This window comes from Oryctolagus cuniculus, chromosome 1, assembly GCF_051225735.1.
Source record: "Oryctolagus cuniculus isolate XC-2025 breed Fujian yellow rabbit chromosome 1, ASM5122573v1, whole genome shotgun sequence".
Taxonomy (NCBI): Eukaryota; Metazoa; Chordata; class Mammalia; order Lagomorpha; family Leporidae; genus Oryctolagus; species Oryctolagus cuniculus.
The window spans coordinates 87,104,517-87,126,255 of record NC_142867.1 but is presented as its reverse complement, the minus strand read 5'-3'; positions in this window follow the sequence as shown (position 1 = coordinate 87,126,255).

Here is a 21,739-nt window from a genome sequence, read left to right as displayed (position 1 = left end):
ATATGCAGTCTTTCCGTGCCAAAAGTAGCTTCTCTCTCACCAACTCCAGCATCCTTGCAATAGTGGGAAACACTGGATGCCTCCCCTCTGGCACCTAAAGTGATGCCCTTTGTCTACCTGCTCACTTCTTGTCCTGCTGACATTTGAGGCTGGAGCCTGTTGTGCTTTGGGTGTGGTTTGTCCTTCAAGGGGTCATGTGTTGGAGGACTGGTCTCCAGTGATATGAGAGGACCTTGAGGAAGTGGAACCTAAAGTTAATTAGTTCAAGTTAATTAGGTCATTGAGGGCAGCACCCTGGGGAACAATGAATGTAGTTCTCAGGTGAGGATTGTTCTAGAAAGTGAGTCTGATCCCTATAGCAGTCTGGCTTCCTCTCTCAACACATGATCTCTCCTCTTGTTTGTACTTCTGCCACTATGATGCCATCTTCCATATTCCTCGGGAGAGCTGAGCTTATGCTGGTACTATGCCCTTGAACTTTGAGCTAAAAATTACCTTTTTTCTTTACAAATTATCCTGCCTCAGATATTTTGTTGTAGCAACTAAAAATGGCTTAATAAGAGCACCCTGAGGCTGGAGTAACTTCTGATATGATGCCATTCTGACCAGAACCTAGGTCATCCTCCAATGCTACCTTTGCCTCTCAAAGGCCCCCACAGGTGCAGAGATATATACAAGGATTCCCTGTGACTGTTATTCTGTCTCCCCACAGAAAACCCTTCAAGAAAAGTTCTGAGTGCTTACCAAAGCTCCCCCAAAGAAAGCCACTTATGGCTCAGAAAAAAATGAGTCTCAAGGCCTTTCTCTGCCTCACTAAGCTTGTACCACTCAGTATACATGAAGGGGGAGCAACCTAGTAGGATGACAGGAAGCTGCGTACTAGGTGTGGATCTCATTGATCATGGCACTGCTGTTGCTTTTTTTTTTTAAGATTTATTTATTTATTTGAAAGTCAGAGTTACAGAGAGAGAGAGAGAGAGAGAGAGAGAGAGAGGTCTTCCATCCAATGGCTCACTCCCCAGTTTGCCACAACAGCCGGAGCTGCACCGATCCGAAGCCGGGAGCCAAGAGCTTCTTATGGGTCTCCCACGTGGGTGCAGGGGCCCACGGACTTGGGCCATCTTCTACTGCTTTCCCAGACCATAGCAGAGAGCTAGATCGGAAATGGAGCAGCCAGGTCTGCAACCGGTGCCCATATGGGATGCTGGCACTTCAGGCCAGGGGGTTAACCCCCTGTGCCACAGTGTGGGCCCCACTGCTGCTTCTTTATCTTCCACCCACAGGAGGTATATAGGTGCTATTGGACTTATACCCTCTCTCTCTCTCTCTGTCATCCCTCTAGGAAAAGAGTGAGTTTTTCTCAAAGTTGTATTTTCCTTCTTCTTCCTTCAAACTGCCTGACAAACTGTAGGTAGAAATCAGGCTGGGCAAACTACAGGCACTGATGCCTCCAGGCTTGGGTTGATAGGCTCCTAGGCACACTAAGGGAACTGTGGAAGTTTTTCTCAACAGCCTACTTGTGTTTCCAGTCTTTCTGCGTAATCCTATGTTTTATGTGAGAAACTACATTTAATTCAATGTTTATCTTTTGAATTCCTACTGCAGCCAACCCTAACCTTCCCCCATGTAGACTGGAGTTGTTGGATGAAAGCAAACACAAGAATGAAATTTTTAACATAACATTGTAACTACTCCTGAATCATAGTTGCAGTCTGTTAAACTCAGTTTTTCTTATGAGAGAGAGAGAGAGAGAGAGAGAGAGAGAGAGATCATTACTCCAGAATGTTGGAGAGTCTCAAAGTCTTCCCAAAAGTCCTTTCATAAAAGATATTGACTACAAAGGAATTCAAAACTAGGTACTAGCTGCTTTGAGCTAGAGTCTTAGAATCTCTGAAGATACTTAGCTGGTTTCCCCTTTGAATCAGAGAGAAAGAGAAAATGATATACCAAGGGCACAAACCAAGGCCACCTTGCAATAGGATCAATGACTCCTCTCATGCTGACTGCCGTGGTAATTCCTGGTCACATGTTGCCCTGTTCTAGCAAGCATGATAGATAATATGCAGACAAATTGTCCCTAGCAGGGACAGATGCAGCTTTTATCATTCCTGAAGTTTATACAATTTGCAGAGGCCTCTATATGACATGTAAGTACATGTATTAAAGTACAGACTTGTAAAAACCAGTAGGTCTTTTGTATGCTTATGATCAACTCACAGAAAGAGAGATTAAGAAAGAAATCCCACTCACAACAGCCACCAACAAAGTCAAATATTTAGGAAGAAATTTAATTAAAGAAGTAAAAGATCTCTACAATGAATATTATCAACATTGATGAAAGAAATCATCAAGGACACCAAAAATGAAAAGATATTTCTTGCACATAGATCAGAAGAATCAATATCATTAAAATTCCATACTGCCTAAAACAACCTACAGATTCAATGCAATTCCTATCAAGATTACCAACAACATTCTTTACAGAACTAGAAAAGGCAATCCTAAAATTCATATGGAATCACAAAAGACCCAAAATAGCCAAAGCATCCTGAACAAGAAAAAAATCAGGGTAGAGGCATCATAATACCTGATTTCAAAGCATACTACAAATCTATAGTAATTAAAACAGCATGATCCTGGCATAAAAGCTGATACAGAGATCAGTGGAACAGAATAGAGAGCTCAGAAATTAATCCACACACATACAACCCGCTGATTTTGACAGAAGTGTTCAGATCATACAGTGGAGTAAGGACAGTCTCTTCAACAAATGTTACCGGCATTTATATATGTAAAAGAATGAAATTAGATCCATACCTCTCACTATATACAAAAATCAACTCAAGATGGAATAAAGACCTCAATTTAACACCTGAGACTATGAAGTTGCTGGAAGAAAATGTAGGGGAAACACCCCAAGACATTGGTGTAGGGGGTGGATGACTTCTTGGATAAGACCCACCAAAATACAGGCAGCAAAGTACAATGAAATAAATGGGACTATATCAAACTCAGAAGTTTTTGCACAGCAAACAAAACAATAGAGTGAAGAGACATCCAACAGAATGGAAAAGATATTTTCAAACCACCTATCGGACAAAAGTTTAATAGCCCAAATATATCAGCAACTTAAAAAACTCAATAACAACAACAACAAAAAATCCAGCAGACAGTTCTCAAAAGAAGAAATACAAATGACAAACACCTATTTTTAAAAATGCTCAACATCGGGCCGGCGCCGCGGCTCACTAGGCTAATCATCTGCCTTGCGGCGCCGGCACACCGGGGTTCTAGTCCCGGTCGAGGCAACGGATTCTGTCCGGGTTGCCCCTCTTCCAGGCCAGCTCTCTGCTGTGGCCCGGGAATGCAGTGGAGGATGGCCCAAGTGCTTGGGCCCTGCACCCCATGGGAGACCAGGAGAAGCACCTGGCTCCTGGCTCCTGCCTTCGGATCGGTGCGGTGTGCCGGCCGCAGCGCGCCGGCCATGGCAGCCATTGGAGGGTGAACCAACGGCAAAGGAAGACCTTTCTCTCTGTCTCTCTCTCTGTCTACTCTGCCTATTAAAAAAAAAAAAAAGAAATGCTCAACATCACTATTCATCAAGGAAATGCAAATCAAAACTACCCTGAAGTGTCACCTCACCACTGTCAGAATGGCGAAAATCCAAAACAGAGAGTAACAAATGCTGGAGAGGATGGGGGCAAAGGAGAACACTTATATACTGTTGGTGGGAATGTAAATTAGTGCAGCAGCTGTGAAATGAACACTATGAGAAACGGTGACTTGATCAGCCCTCACCCTGACTGTTGATGAGCAACTTAATATGTTATCCCTCTTAGTATTTTTTTTTGTTTGTTCTACTTAATACTTTTGGTTGAATACTGTAATCAATACACAATTCTTCTTAAGTGCTGAAACTTAACTGAAAAGTGATCCCTGTTAAATATAAGAGTGGGAATAAGAGAGGGAAGAGATGTGCAATTCAGGACATGCTCAAGCTGACTTACCTCAAATGGTAGAGTTAGAAACATACCAGGGGATTCGAATTCAATCCCATCAAGGTGGCATGTACCAATGCCATCTCACTAGTCCCAGTGATCAATTTCTGTTCACAATTGATCATAATGATAGGACTAAGAACCAAAGGGATCACATAAACAAGAATAGTGTCTGTAAATACCAGCTGATAGAATAAAAAAGGGAGAGAATGATCCAACATGGGAAGTGAGATACACAGCAGACCCATAGAATGGCAGATGTCCTAAACAGCACTCTGGCCTCAGAATCAGCCCTAAAGGCATGCGGATCCGGGTGAAAAGCCCATGAGAGTATTTCAGGCATGGAAAGCCAAGACACTCTGGGGAAAAAAAAAAAACCTAAATGAAAGATCTCTGCAAGTGAGATCCCAGTGGAAAGAACGGGTCATCAAAGAAGGAGGCACCTTTCTCTGAAGGGAGGAGAGAACTTCCACTTTGACCATGGCCTTGTCTAAATATGATCAGAGTCAGTGAACTCAGGGGGCTTCCATAGCCTTGGCAGCTCATGACAAGAGCCTAGGGTGATTACTGATGCCATAAACAAGAGTGTCAATTTGTTAAGTCAACAACAGGAGTCACTGTGCACTTACTCCTCATGTAGGATCTTTGTCCTTAGTGTGCTGTACATTGAGATTTAATGCTATAACTAGTACTCAAACAGTATTTTTCACTTTATGTTTCTGTGTGGGAGCAAACTGTTGAAATCTTTACTTAATGTATGCTAAACTGATCTTCTGTATATAAAGAGAATTGAAAATGAATCTTGATGTGAATGGAAGGGGAGAGGGAGTAGGAAAGGGGAGGGTTGTGGGTGGGAGGGACATTATGGGGGGGAAGCCATTGTAATCCATAAGCTGTACTTTGGAAATTTATATTCATTAAATAAAAGTTTGAAAGAAAAAAAATTATTTTATCTCAAACAGTAAAAAAAAAAACAAAAAAACAAAAAAACAAAAACAAACAAACAAAAAACTAGAAATAGACTTGCCATATGATCCAGCAATCCCAGTACTGGGTATATAACCAAAAGACTTGAGCTCATAGCAGCGCTGTTCACAAAAGCCAAAATTTGGAATCTACCAAGGTGTCCATCATCGGGTGAATGTATAAAGAAAACATGATGTGTGTCTATATGTATATGTGTGTATACATATATATACAATGGACTATTATTCAGCTATAAAAAAGAATGAAATTCTACCCTTTGCAGCAAAATGGACACAACTGGAGGACATCATGTTGAGTGAAATCAGCTGGACACAGAAAGACAAGTACTACCTATTTTCCCTTATATGTGGGAGCTAAAATTCAAAAAACAAACAAAAAATGTCTATGTGTATGTTAGTATTGCTGCAAATACAGTTTTGTAAAATTTTGTTTCACGGCTTTCTGGAACCAATGGTCAATAATGTTATCCTGCTATAGTTTTTTTTAACTTTTATTTAATAAATATAAATTTTGAAAGTACAACTTTAGGATTATAGAGGTTCTTCCCCCCATAACCACCCTCAAACCATACCATCTCAAATTCCCTCTCCCATCTCATTTTTCATTAAGATTCATTTTTAATTATCTTTATATACAGAAGATCAACTCTATACTGAGTAAAGGTTTCAACAGTTTGTACCCACCCAGACACACAAAGTATAAAGTACTGTTTGAAGATTGGTTTTCCTTTTAATTCTCATAGTACAACACATTAAGGAAAGAGGTCCTACACAGGGAGCAAGTGCACAGTGACTCCCGTTGTTGATTTAACAATTGACACTCTTATTTATGACGTCAATAATTACCCGAGGCTGTTACCATGAACTGCCAGGGCTATGGAAGCCTCTTGAGTTCACAAACTCTGACCTTATTTAGACAAGACTATAATCAAAGTGGAAGTTCTCTCCTCCCTTCAGAGAAAGGTACCTCCTTCTTTGATGGCCTGTTCTTTCCACCAGGATCTCACTCACAGAGTTCTTTCATTTAGGTCATTTTTTTTCCACAGTGTCTTGGCTTTCCATGCCTAAAATACTCTCATGGGCTTTTTAGCCAGATTCAAATGCCTTAAGGGCTGATTTTGAGGCCAGAGTGCTGTTTAGGACATCTGCCATTCTATGAGTCTGCTGTATATCCTGCTTCCTATATTGGATCATTCCCTCCTTTTTAATTCTATCAATTATTATTTATATTGTTATAGTTTTAATGATTTGTGATTACTTTAAAATTTACTGCATATGGGTAAAATAGTCATTTTTCCATTCAATTATTGTTGATAGCCATTGTCTCTACACATACTAAACTAAGATTTTCTTGCTTTTTACTTGTTAAACTTCTTATTCAGTGAATTATTAAGCCTTTTTACTGTAATGTAAATTTTAAATATGTTATCTCAAAAACTAAAGAAAGGGAGGGGGAAGAGAGGGAAGGGAATATCTCTATGTTCTTAGAATTGTATCTATAACCTATAGAGCACATTGAATCTGTTAAAAACTAAATAAAATTAAAAAGTTTAAAAAGAAAAACAAAACAAAATTAGGCACAGTTGTGAATATTTGTTTAGAATGAGAAAAATATCACAACAAAGTACAAGTGTATAAAGTACTAACAAATATAAGCAGCACACAATTTCAGAAGCATACAATTTGTATTAATTACATACCTCACATATCCACCACCATAATTTTTTCTACATTTTTGACCATATCATATTCAGTTGCCCCTTCAGAAGGCAACAGTTGCATAATATTATTTTCTATAGGAACAATATAAAGGTTTTTCACCTGTTTCTGTAGCACAGCTTATTTAGAAGGGGTTATGGGAGGGGAATATACACATGCTTGGGCCCAAGATCCTATCAGGAGGAAACATGCCCCTTAGCGAGAAGTTTGTAGGGGAGTAGAACAGATATAAGGTTCTGTCTGATTTGTAAGGCATACACATTTACTCTGCCCAAAGCAAACTAGTGGTATTCCTAACTCAACTTCTAAACTGGACCTCTGAAATACTCATAGTCTACCACCATTTGACTGGAGGGATAGGTGATGAGGGGAATACATTTGTACAGATTTTTCTATTTCTTTTTTTTTTTTTTAAAAGATTTTATTTATTTATTTGAGAGGTAGAGTTACAAACAGAGAAAGAGACCCACAGAGAAAGGTCTTCCATTGGCTGGTTCACTCCCCCAACAGCTAGAGCTAGGCCGATCTGAAACCAGGAGCCAGGAGCTTCAACCAGTCTCCCACGTGGGCCCAGGGGCCTAAGGACTTGGGCCATTCTCCACTGCTTTCCCAGGCAATAGCAGAGGGCTGGATCAGAAGAGGGGCAGCCGGGATGCAAATTGGCACCCATATGGGATGCTGGCACCACAGGTAGAGGCTTAGCCTGCTATGACACTGTGCCAGCCCAGCAGGGTCATATCTTAACTTGTTGGAGCCATGTTTCCTACTTTTTCAAATTATTGAAAAACGTGATCATGGAAACACTTTTCTAGGACCCCTCCCAGGACCTTGGAAGGAACCTGGGCAAGGGAAGGACCCTGGCTTTGAGTTTCCTCATCTTCCTGTACACCCAAAGCTCCCTGGAAAGGTAGTTGCTATATCCAGTGTGTGAACTGGGCTTCCTGATTCCTGAGTCAGGATCCGTGTTGAGAGTTATTCCTCAAAGTCTGGATGGATTAGCTGTCACATGGACTTTGAGCAGGATCCTGTCTGTTGTCTCAAGGTACAAAAATTGCCTTAGTTTTACAAGTTTATGTCTTTTTTTAACTTTTTTTTAGTAAATATAAATTTCCAAAGTTTATGGATTACAATGGCTTTCCCCCCCATAACTTCCCTCTCACTCGCACCCCTCCCATCTCCCAAGTTTATGTCTTGACCTGCCTCTCCCACTCACCGAGGGACCATTATCACACTTAAACTTCACTCCCTCTGAACTCCCACAGGGACCAAAAGACCTTGAGGGCAGGGTCCATATTTTATTCATTATATTATCCACATCATTTAGCACACAGTCTAGCAAACAGGAGATGCTAAAAAAATCTAATAAATTAATAATAAACAAGCGGGACAGTGGCAGGGAGAAAAGTCCTATATTCCAGTGATTTTTCGGGAAGAACTCACTACTGCAGAAAAACACCCAACAAAAAACATCTGCCTAGAATACAGATACTCCTCTATTTCCCCTTCCTTACCTCCTCTTGTAACTATCTCTGACCATGGTTAAAGTATTCCTTTCCAGTTACCAGTACATAAAGCAAGACTCCTAGCTGAAAAGTCTTTTAAATCTACAAAATTTAATGAGGTAACCTCTTCCTGTCTGCCTCTATTGATTTTAGGGAGAAACAAATTCTAGTGTTGGGAATAAAAAGCATGGGTTATATCCTGATTATCTATTTTTTTCCTACTTTGAACCAAAGTATCGCATCTGAATTAAAAGTAATAATGCTAAAAGAGAAAAACAATAAGTGCAGAGATAAAAGTGGCTTGCTGGAGTTTGGATCTGCCAAAGCAGGTACATTGCAAAGCTAATGGCTACACTTCAGGCTATGTGGGTAGAGGTGGAATATAGTGCCTGGGTGTAGACATTTCTGTGGCCAGTGGAGGATGCACTAGGCCAGCACAGACCCTTGGAGGAGACAGTCCTTTGGGAACATTGCCCTAATTTTCTAGAATACTCCATTCAATTTTTTAAAATTATTTTTTAAAAATGTATTTGAGTGGAGAGAATGTTCCCATCCAGGGATCTACTCACTAAATGCTGTAATGGTCAGAGCTGGACCAGGCTGAAGCCAGGAACCAGCAACTCAACACAGTTCATGTGGGAGGCAGGAACCCAACTACTTGAGCTATCACTTCCTACCTCCTAGGGTCTACATTAGCAGGAAAGTGTAATTGGAAACAAAGCCAGGATTTTTTAATTCATGCACTCCAGTATAGGATACAAACATCTTAACTGGTGTCTTAACCACTAGGCCAAATGCCCTCCCCAATCTTGACTTATTCTATTTGAAAGGCAGAAAGACATACAGAGGGAGGGAGGGACTGAGAGAGAAAGAGAAATAGACCAAAATTGTCCACCCTCTGGTTCACTCCTCCAAAACCTGAAAAATCTGGGACTGGGCTTGTCTGAAGCCAGAAGCCCCAAACTCAGTATGAGTCTTCAGGGTGGTTGGCAGGGACCTAAGTACTTGAGCCATCACCTGCTGCTTCCTGGGGTGTGCATTAGCAGAAAGCTGGATAGCAAGTGGGAGCCAGGACTTGAACCAGGCACTCCAGTATGGGATACATTCATCCTAGACCTAGAATGGCACTTTAACTCCTGTACATAATACCTGCCTCCCATCCTTTGCAAGTTTTTGTTTTGTTTTGTTTTGTTTTTGACAGGCAGAGTGGACAGTGAGAGAGAGAGAGACAGAGAGAAAAGTCTTCCTTTACCATTGGTTCACCCTCCAATGGCTGCCACAGCCGGCACGCTGCGGCCGGCGCACCACGCTGATCCAAAGCCGGGAGCCAGGTGCTTCTTCTGGTCTCCCATGTGGGCCATCCTCCACTGCACTCCTGGGCCACAGCAGAGAGCTGGCCTGGAAGAGGGGCAACCCGGGATAGAATCCAGTGCCCCGACCAGAACTAGAACCCAGTGTGCCGGCACCGCAGGCGGAGGATTAGCCTATTGAGGCGCGGCGCCGGCCAATATTTAAGTTTTGTAAACCATACACAGAAGTGAGAGCTCTTAGGGAAGAGCAAAACTAGTTGGAGTCAGATGATCTTAATCTGGATCTTGGCTGTTTCACCTTAGGCAAGTTTCTGGGTTCTAATTTCCTCTATAAAATTTTGATAATAAATACATCTCATAAGATTGCAAAAAACTGTCAATAATGAAGGTCAAAAGTGATTTGTAAAATGTAACATAAAAAAGTTAAATCTGATTTATGATGGTAATATTTTGTGCTGTATGTTATTTGTCCAGAAAAGCAATGTAATGATTTCTTTTAAGGTTTCTGTTATTTGTAAAATTTAATCATTTTGTGAAATGAAAGAAATCTGATGAATCCCTGTGGGGAGCAACCCGGACTAGACTAAGTTACTCGAATTAAGACTTATTCTATGCACCTGCTCTCCCACAATATGGCGCTGGGAGAGGAGAAAACAGCTTCTACCCAGCTGCCTCCAGTTCAACCAATAAACAGTAGGACTTGCTCCTGATTGGAGGAGAGCAGCGTACTCGGCGTGTGGGCAGCCGAGTTGGGATTGGCGGAGGAGGACTATAAAGGAGGAGAGAGACGGCATGCACCAGGAACATCTAAGGGGAACATCTGAGGGAACACCTGTGCAGCCCCCGAGAAGAGCCGGCCAGCGGTGTGCCGCTCCCCTGCGGAAGTGGGGAATGTGGCCAGGGGGAACTGCCCTTCCACGGAGGTGGAAGGGATAGTAGCCAACCCGGGAAGAACCAGCAGCAAACCCGGGGAGGGCCGAGCAGACGAAAGAACAGCGCAGGGTTCAGTGTCGTTCCTCCACGAAGAGGGGGAGCGACATAATGGTGCCGTGACTCGGATATGAAGCCTAGGCAAGGCTTAGTGTCGTTCCTCCACGAAGAGGGGGAGCGACATAATGGTGCCGTGACTCGGATAGGAAACCCAGGACGGATAGGAAACTTAGGAGGGAAGAAATGACTCGGATTAGGAAACCTAGGTCGGATAGCAAACTTAAGAGGGAAGAAACGGGAAGAACTGGGAAATTACCGGAGAGAGAGACTAGCAAACAGCCTAGGGAAAAGCCGGACGAAAAGGGTGCCGGAAGAAGCTATTGAAAGCCTAGGCATAGACTCAGATACGGACTACAGGGGGAAGCTGGGAGAAATCTCTAAGGTCAAAAGTGAAAGTGAAAGCTAGAACAAACAGACTCGGATGTGGACTGTGGGGAGAGGCCAGGAGAAATGAGGGAGGAGTATTGTTGGAGGAAAGCTTGGGGAAACATACCGGGTAGAGAAAAATGTTAGGGAAATTGAAGCCGTGGGGGGCAGGCCAAGGCGGACACGAAAGCCACTTTGGGGTTCTCAAGTTAGCCCGGGAATAGGGGGCGAAAAGTTGAAACCAGAAGCTGAAACGTAAGCCAGATTGGGATCCGTCTGATTAGCCCGGGGAGCAAAGGACGGGAAGCCAAACCGTGGGGCGGAGACGTATGCTGGGTTGAATTCACCAGGCTAGCCCGGGGAACTTAGATTGAATGCTAGTGGCGGACACGTAAGCTACGCTGTGTTACTCGCGGAAGCCGCCGTGCGCAGAGAGAGCGTGCGGGGCACAAGTAGATAGGGAACGGGGCTGGCGTGAGGCCGTGGTGCAGACGCGAAGGGCGTGGAGACCGCGGAGCGCGCGAAGCCAAGCCGCGCAAAGCCGAGCCGCGCAGATGAGAGAGATGCGGGCTGAAGCGGCTCAGAGCCGGAAAGCTGCCGAGAAGCAGCCTCGGGGCGGGCGCAGCCGGGAAGCTGCAGGGCTAAGAGAAATAGAAGCTTAGAAATAAAATGAGAGAAATAAGAATGCTGGGAGATAGAAGTAAAATGGGAGAAATAGGAATGCCCGGAGATAGAGAAATAGAGAAATAGAAAGGCCTCCCCTCAACATGGCAACGAGAAAGTTTGGATTCGGTCTGCCTGATTAAGTGAGGCGATGAGCACGATGAGCACCTGCGGCGGCTAGCAGCTTATGCGCCGCAGGTCACCGAAGACAGGCACGAATTAACATCAGTAAGGCTTCCCCACAATACCGCAATTAGAAGGCTTGGATTCGGTCTGCCTGATTAAGGCGGTAAGCGCCAGCAAGCAGCTCGACCAGAGTATGAGCTGCAGGTCACCGAAGATAGGCACGAACCAACACTAATAAGTCTCCCCCACAATAAGGCAATGAGAAGGCTTGGATTCGGTTTGCCTGATAGGTCTTGTAAGTCCCCTGCAGGCAGAGCAGAGCATGCGCTGCAGGGCACCGAACACAGGCACGCATCAGCGCCTAAAAACCTCCTCACAACATGGCGAAGAGAGGACCCGGATTCGGTTTGCCTGATAGGACTTGTAAGAGCCTGTGGCAACTCTAGCAAGCAGAGCAGAGTGTGTGCCACGGGGCACCGAAGACAGGCGCGTATCAACGCCAAAAAATAAAAAGAAAGGGGGATCTGTGGGGAGCAACCCGGACTAGACTAAGTTACTCGAATTAAGACTTATTCTATGCACCTGCTCTCCCACAATATGGCGCTGGGAGAGGAGAAAACAGCTTCTACCCAGCTGCCTCCAGTTCAACCAATAAACAGTAGGACTTGCTCCTGATTGGAGGAGAGCAGCGTACTCGGCGTGTGGGCAGCCGAGTTGGGATTGGCGGAGGAGGACTATAAAGGAGGAGAGAGACGGCATGCACCAGGAACATCTAAGGGGAACATCTGAGGGAACACCTGTGCAGCCCCCGAGAAGAGCCGGCCAGCGGTGTGCCGCTCCCCTGCGGAAGTGGGGAATGTGGCCAGGGGGAACTGCCCTTCCACGGAGGTGGAAGGGATAGTAGCCAACCCGGGAAGAACCAGCAGCAAACCCGGGGAGGGCCGAGCAGACGAAAGAACAGCGCAGGGTCCTGTGTCGCTCCTCCACGAAGAGGGGGAGCGACAAATCCCAAACTAATTAATGCCAGGTATACCCTGGGAGGGTGTCTGCAATTAACTAACAGAAAGAAGGCTTTTAAAAGATGTTAAAATGAAAAAAAAAATCACCAAATGCTCTTAAAGTATAGAGCATACAGGTTCAGAATTCTATAAGAAATAAGTATTGGAGATAAAGGAGCTCATTTAACTTTATCAGAAATCTATGCAAAGTGGATAGATTTTAAGAGTTAACACGTTTCTCGTTGACAGCAGCATGGTATTTGTTGCTGTTACAATAATGGAGTAAATTTAATGAGGTTTATTTGTCTACGAAGGAACAGCTTATCTTTTGTTTGGAGCAGAGAAGCAAGCCGAGTCCTGATCTGTGTTATTTCAGTGTCTGGTTGATTTGTACTTGAGGTTGCTGGAACAAATGCTTTGTTACTAAATATCTAGCAGAATCCCATTATAGTAGCCAGTGATCAAAAGGTGGAGTAAGATCTGTTTCTTACCAAGGGGGTTGATGCAGAATTGATCATCCTTACTCTCAAGAAATGTAATTTAGTTCAAGAAATATTAGTTAAGATTTACTACTCATGTCAGGCACTGTTCTAGGTTCTGAGAGTCTAATGATGACTGAAGAGTATGCTCCTAAGTTTACTATGAATTTTGTTCTTCTAATTTTATTCTTCTCCTCTGGATTTCCCATCCTATATTCAATTTCTGAGTCTGCCTTCATTACTCATGGAAGGAATGCCACAGCTGAAAAATGGACAGGAAACAGCCTTTGAATTTTAGAAAATGAGGCCTCGGGGAAATGGGAGAACTTGGGATAAATAACAGATCAGCATTGACTGGTGAGAGCTTCATCCATCCTTCTTCACCTGCCTAATTGGCTGTTCTTCCAATAATGTCTTATGACGATTACAGTAATATCCAGCGCCTTGCTGTCTGACTGACTGATACCACCTGCGTTCCAAGGCTCAGCCCTACTCTTATTGACTTTCGCATCTGACTACTTTTTTCCGCATCCGAGGATACAGATAAATTACTGACTTGGAAGCTGGGACTTTTGATATTTAGAAGAATGGTGGTGATACAGAAACCATGGTGATGCTTGTTTCTCGCAAGTACTTATTTTCTTTTTTTTTTTCTAGGGAGAGACACCCATACCCACACACAAAACACACATTTCTGCCCTCAGTGTAAGCTGCCCACATGATAGCCTAGCCAGAGAGCTAGAGATTGCATTGCGTAGATTCCCTTACAGCTAGGTAAATCCCCATGTTTAGAATGTGGGCAGAAATTGTATCATTCAGGGGCTTTGATAGGGATTTGTACCATTGGGCATGGGGCCTTCATCATCATTTCTGTTTCACACAGGCTGTAATGCCAGCTCTTTGAAGAGAACAGCACCTTCTGTTTCCTAGCAGAGCAACAAGATGAAGGAACCTAGGTCTTTGGAGTAGAGCATCTCCTATACCACTCCCTCCTGGATGGCTATTTTCTCTTTATTTAAGCGGTTGTAATCTTTGACCCTATTTTGTATAGAAAATCTAGTTTCTACTCTAAAACAGAAACAAGAGCCCACTTCACCTGTACTTGGGTGAGAATGAAAGGAAGCAGCTTGAGGTCTGTCCTGGAGGTACTGATAGTTTATTAGGAGAGAGAGACATGGGGACAGAAGAGGGAGCCATCTGTTACAGCTGAAAAAACAAGACAAGTAATAGATTACAGATCCAAAGGCACAGGATTGAGGTAGGGTTGGGTCCCACAAGACCCAGTGTCTCTATCTCTTGCAAAATTCTGGGAAAACATTGGCCAATTTGTGCTGCTTGGATTTTTTTTTATTTGAGCCTTTCATTAGCACTCTTTCTTCAGGCAAAAGACAGTATAATTGATTAGATACGATTGCACTCCAGGCATGCCTCATTACCATACAAGATTAGATGATTACACATGGATGTTCTCATCATTTTAGCCACGGAGTTGAGCTTGTTCTTGTTTCCTTCTCTGAAGGTAATGAAATTTCCATGTTCTTGTGAAGGAAAAAGCAGCTTTGTAAAATGCCGACGGTTTTAACATCCCGAAGTGAATCTCAGAACTGCGTATTGCTGTTGGCAAAGCAGAAGGATGTGCTCAGTCACAAGAAAATGGAGCATTTTTTGCATGAAAAATTGATCACCTGCTCAGTCCCCCTTTTCACTCTCCCCTTCACCCCAGCGTTGGACAGTCACGATGTTGCATGGGTGAGTGGTTATGGGTGGGTGGTTCCATCCTTGTGCATGATGATGTCCTCAGATTTAACCCAGCTGAATCTGCAGGCACCCGCTGACTTCTGAAAGTTTTATTTTTTAGTATAAGCGGCCTCAAATGCTCAGCAGTGAAGGCATTCTCCTTTCTCAATTCAAGTTCTTAAAAACAAACAAATTAAGTCTAGGGGGAATAAAAAGTGTTAAAAGTTTCACTTCCTAGCTCTATGTTTCTTTGAATTTTGAGCCAGGGTACTAAAACAAACCCCCCCTCACCTGCTGCTGTTTTCTGTGCTTACTTTAGAAATAAGCACTTGTCAATTTTGAAATAATTATAGATTCACGATTAGTTGCAAAAATAACTGTAGACTATCCTTCATTCATTCCTTCCCACAACTGGTTACATGTTACTTAATTATATTATGACATCACAGTCAGAAGTTGGCACTGGTACAATATGGTGGTTCTGTGTCATTTAATCACAGGTGTAGGTTCATGAAAACATATCTGAGATGAAGTTATGGATAACACCCCAAAAGCCTCTTGGGACTATCCTTTTATTTTATTTTTATTTTATTTTTGACAGGCAGAGTGGACAGTGAGAGAGGGAGAGACAGAGAGAAAGGTCTTCCTTTTGCCGTTGGTTCATCCTCCAATGGCCGCCGCAGCTGGCGCACCGTGCTGATCCGAAGGCAGGAGCCAGGTACTTATCCTGGTCTCCCATGGGGTGCAGGGCCCAAGCACTTGGGCCATCCTCCACTGCACTCACAGGCCACAGCAGAGAGCTGGCCTGGAAGAGGGGCAACCAGGACAGAATCCGGCGCCCCAACCAGGACTAGAACCTGGTGTGCCGGCACCGCAAGGTGGAGGATTAGCCAGTTGAGCCACGGCGCCGGCCAGGGGCCAGGACTATCCTTTTAAAGTTACATCCCCTAATTTCCTCCAACCTTCCCTAAACTGTGACAACCACTAATCTATTTTCTAGCTCTTTAATATTGTCATCTTAAGAATACTGCATAAGTGGAGTCATGGTCCATTTAAATTTAATGTAATTATTGATATATTAGAGCTTAGAGTCTGCCATTTCATTTTTTGTTTTGTTTGTTCTGTTTTTCATTTCTCTTTTTCCTGACTTCCTATGGTTTATTTGAACAAATTTGAGGATTCTATTTTGATTTATCTTTAGCATTTTGTGATAAATCTCATTGTATAGATTTTAGTGGCTGTTATAAGCATTGTACACATTTAACTTATCAAAGTCTACTTATGTCAACATTATATCAGGTTGAATAAAGTGCAGACATTTTATTTCCCAGTAGGTGTCTTTACCCTCTCCTATTTACAATGTAAATTGTCTTAAATATTTCCTCCACATACAGTGAGAACCACATCAAACAATGTTATAATTTTTGCTTCAATCATCAAACACAGTTTAGAGAACCAAAGAGAAGAAAGGCTGTTGAATTTACTCATATTTTAGATATTTTTTCTTCTTTCTTCCAGATGTTCTAAGATTCTTTTTGAACATTCTCTGTTTCAAGAACTTCCTTGAACCATTCATCAGGGTAGGTCTGTGAGAACAAATTCTCTTTGTTTTCCCTTTCTGATAGAGCTATGTTTCCCCTTTATTGCTGAAGTATATTTTTACCAGATATAAATATTGGGGCTGATAATTCTGTTATCTCAGCATTTGAAATTTATTTTGTGCTAATTCCCTTTATCACCCATGATTTCTTTTTATTTATTTATTTATTTATTTATTTATTTATTTTTTGACAGGCAGAGTTAGACAGTGAGAGAGACAGACAGAAAGGTCATCCTTTTCCGTTGGTTCATCCTCCAATGGCTGCTGCGGCCGGTGCACCACGCTGTTCCAAAGCCAGGAGCCAGGTGCTTCTCCTGGTCTCCCATGCGGGTGCAGGGCCCAAACACTTGAGCCATCTTCCACTGCCTTCCTGGGCCACAGCAGAGAGCTGGGCTGGAAGAGGAGCAAACGGGACAGAATCCGGCGCCCCGACCGGGACTAGAACCCGGTGTGCCAGTGCCTCAGGCAGAGGATTAGCCAAGTGAGCCCCGGATTTCTGATGAGAAATTTATTGTCATTGAAATTGGTTCTCATTTCCTCTGAGTGCTTTTTATACTCATTTCTTGTCTTTAGTTTTCAGATGTTTGAATATAATATGTTTTGATAAGAATTTATTTGAATTTATGCTATTTGGAATTTGCTCAGCTTGTTGAATCTGTAAGTTTTTATCTTTTCCAAAATTTGGAAAATTTCTGGTCATTAATTCTTCAAGTACTTTTTCATCCCTATCTTCTTCTTCCCTTTCTCATGTCAGCAGACACAAATGCCAGATTTTTTTTAGTCCCATAAGTCCCTGTGATCCTGTTCGTTTCCATCCTTTCCCCTTGTTTTCCTTCTGCTCAAATTTTATTTTCCTGAATTCATGTTTTTTGGTTCTGTCCTCTATCTCCTCTATTCTGTTAAAGCCATCCATTCAATTTTTATTTTTGTTATTGTATTTTTCAGGTTCAAAATTTCCACTTCATTCTACTTTTTATCTTTTATTTCTTTGCTGAGAGTTTCTATTTTTTATTTGTTTCAAATATATTTGTAATTGCTCACTTAAGAATTTTTATGATGGCTAATTTAAAATTCCTTTCAGAGAATTCCAACAGCTGTGTCACCTCAGTGATTTTTGTTAGTGATTTTGGGAGGTTTTTTTTTTTCATTCAATTTAAGATTTTCCTGGGTTTTGGTATACTATGTGACTTTTCATTGAACCTAGCTTGAGTATTTTGTCATGAAATTCTTTTTCTAAAATCTTTTGCTTTAAACTGTTGAAATCTTTGATATACTAAATTGATCTTCTGTATATAAAGATAATTGAAAATGAATCTTGATGCGAATGGAATGGGAGAGGGAGTGGGAGATGGGAGGGTTGCAGGTGGGAGGGAAGTTATGGGGGGGAAAAGCCATTGTAATCCATAAACTGTACTTTGGAAATTTATATTTATTAAATAAAAGTTAAAAAATATTTTTTCTTTAGCAAAAACACTAACACAGACAGAGCTCCTGGGGACAATGTTGGGAGTACGCCTCATTCATTACTAACCTGTGAGAGTGAAAATCTAAGTTCCTCACTAGGCTTGCTCTTAAACTATCCCAGCAGGGAGAGGTAGTAATGACTTGTGACTGTTGTGACTGGTGGGTCCCCTTGTGACCTCCACTAATATAATACTGTAAGTGCAGTGCGTTCATTATTGCTGAATCAGTGTCAGAGTCTGAGCTCCCCACTCTGACTTCTGACACCACACAGTGGAAGGTGTAGTAGGAGGACCTAGTTACAGATAAGCAAGAGTGGAAATCTTGGTCTCCTACTCAGTTTTTGCTGATGACATAAGGCCATGGGTTTTTTCCATGATGTTTGGCTGAGGGCAGATGATTTTTTGTCTAGAAGTTCTCCTATTACTGCCCTTTTCCTGGTCTTTTGGCTGGAGACAACAGAGTTTTCTACTTGCAGTTTTGTTGCTGCCTCCCATTGGTATTTCCATGTTACTGGCCTCTGAGTTTTATGCCAGAGATATATAAAGCAAAAAGAAAATCCAAGAACCCATCATCACATAAAACCAATCCAAAGTCCCTAGCTAGCCATCCCTCTTTGATCCACGTTTGGGTCTTCTTATGTTTGTTTTGTATATGTTTTCCAGAGTTTTAAACTATACTTACTAGGAGGAATAAGGGAAAGTACATATACACACATACATGATTTCACCTTTAGTACTTCCATAGCTAACAATAACAATGTTTTTAGTTCTATCTACATGACAAATGTCATGCTAATTCACTTAATTTTCACAGTAATCTTATAAGGAAGACACAGTAATTGCTGGCTCCATTTTAAGCATGAAGAAATTGAAACTCAGAAGTAATTTATGTAAACACTTAGAGCAGTGTCTAGCACATGATAAAGAATGGGGAATATTGCTATTATGAATTATTTTTGGCATTATTAACATGTCTGAAGGACCCAACTCATAACTGCAGAACTAAATTATAACTCAAGAAAATTGAAACATGCTTGTAAACTCTAGGCTGTATTTCTCTTATTTTTAGTGAAATCATTTGTATTAAGAAATTCTGCATCTTACTCTGTGTCTTTTTCCATCTTCTTTATTTCATTGCTGTTATTTTTTCTCTTCACTTTCCCTGGAAGTAAATTTTCCAAATTTCTTTCCATTCATAACCTTATAATAAAATACCTGGTATATGTAATATGTAGTTGACAAAGTCCTTTTATATTTATCATACTTAATCTTTATTTAAAACCTCATGACATCATAGACAGGTATCATTAATTATCACCCTACTTCAAAACTGAAGTTCAGAGAGATTCAGGGACAGGCCCAAAGTCACATGGTTAGGAAGTGGTCCAGATGGGACCCAAGTCCATTGCTGTTTCTACCACTCTGTGCTGTGTCTGTAGCCCTCAACTGTCTTTCACATCCGACCTAAACTCTCTGTGTTCATAGTTTACCTCCCTTTGGAACTCTTAGTAGAGTGTAAAGGGATTGAGGGAGGAAAAATGGAGGGAGAGGGTTCAGCAGATAGAGTGTAATATGGGTCAGGTATTTGGTGCAGTGGGGAGACACTACTTGCGATATCCACATCCCATTTCAGAGTGTCTGGGGTGGAGTCCTGACTCTGGCCACTGATTCAGTTTCCTACTAATACACACCCCGGGAGCAGCAGGTGATGAACCAAGTATTTGGGTACCTGCCACCCATGTGGGAGACCTGCATTAAGTTCCTGGCTCCTGGATTTGACTGTCCTGATTTGGCTGAGGAGTGAACCAGCAGATGAAATCTCTCTCTCTCTCTTTCTCTCTCTCCCTCCTCCTCCCGCCCTCTCTCTCTCTCTCTCCCTGCCTTTCAAGTAAATAAAAAATAAAGAAAATTTAAAAGAGCTTCTGTGGTTATGTAGATCTAAATGTTGTTGATCTATTTAAGATTTGTTGGAAATGCTGCTATACAATAATACAACCTTCTCCTATTGCTTGACTCCCACATGGGGTCATGTTTTGAGTTCTAGAGAACAGAATGGTTGGGAGCATGGAGAAAGACAAATTGGACATGTTGATAGCTATTGCATAGATTCCAGTCAACATGAGAAGCACAAAGGCTGAAGCAGTTGAGATCAAGAATAGTGATTTGAAGGATATTTAGTTATTTTTTATAGTATTGGTAGCCAAGAAACTGGTGTGTAGGTATGAGTATTTGAAGGACAAAGACAGAAAAAAGGAGTCATAAAGGACAGTGAAACTGCCTAGGTTCATGATTTGGAAAACTGGATGAGTAGTTTTGTTCACAATTGAGGCCAATGAAAAATAGTTTTAAGGAACATAACAGTGCACAGTAGGATGCTAAATAGTTGGCAAGTTAAATAAAGATATATGGAGGTAATTGCATTTGAAAATTAGGGGCCGGCGCTGTGGCTCAATAGGCTAATCCTCCACCTTGCAGTGCCGGCACACTGGATTCTAGTCCCGGTTGGGGCACCGGATTCTGTCCCAGTTGCCCCTCTTCCAGGCCAGCTCTCTGCTGTGGCCAGGGAGTGCAGTGGAGGATGGCCCAAGTACTTGGGCCCTGCACCCCATGGGAGACCAGGAGAAGCACCTGGCTCCTGCCATTGGATCAGTGCAGTGCGCCTGCCGCAGTGCTCCGGCCTTGGCGGCCATTGGAGGGTGAACCAATGGCAAAAGGAAGACCTTTCTCTCTGTCTCTCTCTCTCACTGTCCACTCTGCCTGTAAAAAAAAAAAAAAAAAAAAAAAAAAAAAAAAAAAAAAAAAAAAAAAAAAGAAAAGAAAATTAGGAGATAATTAATGCCTTTGAAAAAATACCTGTGATACTCTCATGGGCTTTTCAGCCAGATTCGCATGCCTTAAGGGCTGATTCTGAGGCCAGAGTGCTGTTTAGGACATCCGCCATTCTATGGGTCTGCTGTGTATCTCGCTTCCCATGTTGGATCATTCTCTCCCTTTTTGATTCTATCAGCTAGTATTTGCAGACACTATTCTTGTTTATGTGCTCCCTTTGGCTCTTAGTCCTATCATTATGATCAATTGTGAACAGACATTGATCATTGGGACTAGTGAGATGGCATTGGTACATGCCACCTTGATGGGATTGAATTCGAATCCCCTGGTATGTTTCTAACTCTACCATTTGAGGTAAGTCAGCTTGAGCATGTCCTGAATTGCACATCTCTTCCCTCTCTTACTCCCACTCTTATATTTAACAGGGATCACTTTTCAGTTAAGTTTCAGCACTTAAGAAGAATTGTGTATTGATTACAGTATTCAACCAAAAGTATTAAGTAGAACAAATAAACAAAAAAAAATAATAAGAGGGATAACATGTTAAGTTGTTCATCAATAGTCAGGGCAAGGGCTGATCAAGTCACCATTTCTCATAGTGTTCATTTCATTTTAACAGGTTTCCTTTTTGGTGCTCAGTTAGTTGTCACCGATCAGGGAGAACATATGGTATTTGTCCCTTTGGGACTGGCTTATTTCACTCAGCATAATGTTTTCCAGATTCCTAACAGGGATCACTTTTCAGTTAAAATTTAAACACCTAAGAATAATTGTGTGTTAATTACAGAGTTCAACCAATAGAACTAGGACAAAAAAAATACTATAATGGATAAAGTATTACATTGTACATCAACAGTCAGGACAAGAGCTGATCAGGTCACTGTTTCTCATAGTGTCCATTTCACTTCAACAAGTTTCCCCTTTGGTGCTCAGTTAGTTGTCGCTGATCAGGGAGAACATACGATATTTGTCC